Here is a 3,906-nt window from a genome sequence, read left to right as displayed (position 1 = left end):
TTAGGTTTTTTGGAGTTTTGGCCAAGATGGAGGCATAGGTAGAAACTCTTCACTTCCTCGAACAACCAAAAGGAGGATAACAACCAATCTAAAATCAATAAAAAACCAGAAGTGCCAGAAAATCAAACTGCATTGAATTCCAACAACCATGGAATTAAATAAACAGTCAGAGAGAACAACCAGGTCAGTAAGGTGGCGGCCCAAGAGAAACCACGGCCAAATGGCAGACTGTGTAGGCAGAGCTAGCTGTGGTGAGGGAGAAGGCTGCACAGGTGGGGCTGATTTAAGGAGAAACTGAGACTCAGAGTTGACTGTGGACTTCAGTGGTTACTTTGCTGGGAGAAACTCTCAGTCTCACACGAGAACCATAGGAAAGTGCACTAGAGACAAGCAGGTGATCTGCATTGTTCCTTCTCTGGCCTGTCCCCCAGGGGCAGCACCACAGCAGAGCAAGGAGGGCTGCCCTGCCCTGGCGAATACCTAAGACCCTGTCCCCTTACAAGTTATCAGGTGCACCAAGACAAAGAAATAGGGCCCAAATGAAAGAACAGAGAAAAACCTCGGACAGAGAGCTAAACAATGAGGAGATAGCCAACCTATCTGATGGAGAATTTAAAGCCCTGTTAAACAAAATGCTCCCAGAACTGATTGAGCTTAGTCAAAGAATGAAAGAACAAATAAAAGATACCCAAATAAACCAATGAACAAATAAAATAAACCTAAATATTCAGGCAACCAACAGTGACAGGAAGGAAACCAGGACTCAACAATTTGGAAGAAAAGGAAGAAACAAACACCCAACCAGAACAGAATGAAGAGTTCAAAAACAATGAAGAGAGACTTTCAAACCTCTGACAACTTGAAACACTCCAATATCCAAATTATAGGGCTACCAGAAGGAGAAGAACAACACCAAGATATTGAAAACTTATTTGAACAAATAATGAAAGAGAACTTCCCCAATCTGGTGAAGGAAATAGACTTTGAGGAAGTCCCAGAAGCCCAGAAACTCCCAAAGAAGTTGGACTCAAGGAGGAACACACCAAGGCACATCATAATTGTATTAGCCAAGATGAAAGATAAGTAAAGAGTCTTAAAAGCAGCAAGAGAAAAGGATACAGTTACCTACAAAGGAGTGCCCATAAGACTGTCAGCTGATTTCTCAAAAGAACCCTTACAGGCAAGAAGGGTCTGGAAAAAAGTATTCCAAATCATGAAAGGCAAGGACCTGCATCCAAGATTACTCTATCCAGCAAAGCTGTCATTTAGAATGGAAGGGCAGATAAAGTGCTTCCCAGAAAAGGTCAAGTTGAAGAAATTCATCATCACCAAGCCATTATTATATGGAATGTTAAAGGGACTTATCTAAGAAAAGGAAGATAAAAATATGAACAATAAAATGACAACAAATTCACAACTATCAACCAATGAACCCCCCAAAATAAAAGAAAGGAAAACAACAAAAACAAAAATTAAGCAAACAACTAGAAGAGGAGCAGAATCAGAGAAATGGACATCACATGAAGGGTTTTTAGTGGGCATGGTGAAGGGAGGAATAGGGACAAAAAGTACAGGGAAGAAGAAGCATAACTGATATGCATTAAATTACATGGGGAGAGGTCAAAAATATTATAGGCAACAGAGAACTCAAAGAACTTATATGTACAACTCATGGACATGAACTAAGGGGGTGGGAATGCTGGAGGGTTGAAGGGTTCAGGGTGGGGGGAGATAAACAAGAAAAAATGGAAAAACTGGAATAGCATAATCAATAAAATATATTTTAAAGACATATATATTTTAGTTTTTTAAACCAAACCAGGATAATTTTTGGTTAATGATTGTAATTGTAACTTGAAAAACTTAGGTCCTTGATTAAAATAGCATGAAATGTCATTTCAAGAGATAGTACTCAACAATGACAAGTAAACAGTAGAGGGGAGCATTGGTATGATATTTTTATAAAATAATGTGTTCAGTATTTAACCAAGCATAACATTGCTTTTAAAGACTTTAACAGCACAATATTTACAGAATGTAATGGAACATTTATTGATTTAGTATAAATAATTTTAGAATTTAATTCTAGGATAGTAAACATGAAAGAAAGGGAAATAATAAAAAATTACCAATTTCTAGGATGAAAAATTCAAAATAAGATCAATAATTTAAGAAGTTATAATGTGAAAAAAATGTATAATATCTTAAAAATTAAGTATTACTTATTTCAACTAGTTTGTACCAGAAAAACATCATGTTAAACAACTAATATTTATGACCAATGTTGACTACAAGAAGAAAAACAAAACAAGAAAATTGGGTTTTGTGAGTGGTTCACTGGCTTTATAACTGTTATAAAAATACAGGAAATACAGGTTTGACTTAAAACCAAAAACTAAAAAAATATTTTTTTCATTTTTTAATAAAATTTATTGATTATGCTATTACAGTTGTCCTATTTCCCCCCTTTATTCCCCTCTCCCCTGCACAGCACCTCCCACCCACATTTTGCCCCTTTAGTTCATGTCCATGGATTGTGTCCATGGGTCATATAAGTTCTTTGGCTTCCACATTTCCTATACTATTCTTAACCTTCCTCTGTCTATTTTCCACCTACCATTTACGCTAATTATTCTCTGTACCTTTTCCCCCTCTTTCCCCCTTTCACTCTCTCACTGATAACCCTCCATATGGTATCTATTTCTGTGATTCTGTTCCTGTTCTATTTGTTTGCTTAGTTTGTTTGTTTTTGTTTTAAGTGCAGTTGTTAATAACTGAGTTTATTGACATATTACTGTTCATTTTTTTCTTAGATAAGTCCCTTTAACATTTCATATAATAATGGCTTGGTGATGATGAACTCCTTCAACTTGACCTTATCTGGGAAGCACTTGATCTGCCCTTCCATTCTAAATGAAAGTTTTGCTGGATAGAGCAATCTTGGTTGTAGGTCTTTGGATTTCATGACTTGGAATACCTCTTTCCAGCCCCTTCTTGCCTGTAAGGTCTCTTTTGAGAAATCTGCTGACAGTCTGATGGGAACTCCTTTGTAGGTGACTGTCTCCTTATCTCTTGCTGCTTCTAGGATTCTCTCCTTCATTTTAATCTTGGCTAATGTAATCATGATGTGCCTTGGTGTGTTCCTCCTTGAGTCCAACTTCTTTGGGACTCGTTGAGCTTCCTGAACTTCTTGGAAGTCTATTTCCTTTGCCAGATTGGGGAAATTCTCTTTTATTATTTGTTCAAATAAGTTTTCAATTTCTTGCTCTTCCTCTTCTTCTACTGATACTCCTATGATTCAGATATTTGAATGTTTAAAGATGTCCTGGAGGTTCCTAAACCTCTCCTCTTTTTTTGAATTCTTATTTCTTCATTCTGTTGTGGTTGAATGTTTCTTTCTTCCTCTGGTCCACACTCTTGATTTGAGTCTCAGTTTCCTTCCCATCACTGTTGGTTCCCTGTACGTTTTCTTTTATTTCACTTTGCATAGCCTTCACTTTTTTCTCTGTTTTACAATAATTTTCAATCGCTTCTGTGAGCACCCTGGTTTACCGGTGTTTTGAACTCTGCATCTGATAGGTGGGCTATCTCGTCATCTCTTAGTTGTACTTTTTCTGGAGCTTTGATCTGTTCTTTCATTTGGGACTTTTTTTTTGTTTTAGATCACCTGTTCCATAGTAGGGGGCAGAGCCTTTGGTGTTCACTAGGGTGGGCCAACCCACATTGCTGTGTTGTGATGCTGTATGTGGTGGAGCAGTCCAAGAGGGACCAGTGCCACTTGCTCTGCTCTCTGCCAGCTTTCAGTAACTTCCACCACTACCCACAATCAAATTGATCCTATCTGGTGCCGATTTTCAGGTGGGTGGTTTTGTGTACAATCTAAAACCCTGTGGGCCTCTCCAACAA

Source organism: Artibeus jamaicensis, unplaced genomic scaffold, assembly GCF_021234435.1.
Source record: "Artibeus jamaicensis isolate MK-2021 breed Jamaican fruit bat unplaced genomic scaffold, CSHL_Jam_final contig_511, whole genome shotgun sequence".
Taxonomy (NCBI): Eukaryota; Metazoa; Chordata; class Mammalia; order Chiroptera; family Phyllostomidae; genus Artibeus; species Artibeus jamaicensis.
This window is presented reverse-complemented; position numbering follows the sequence as displayed.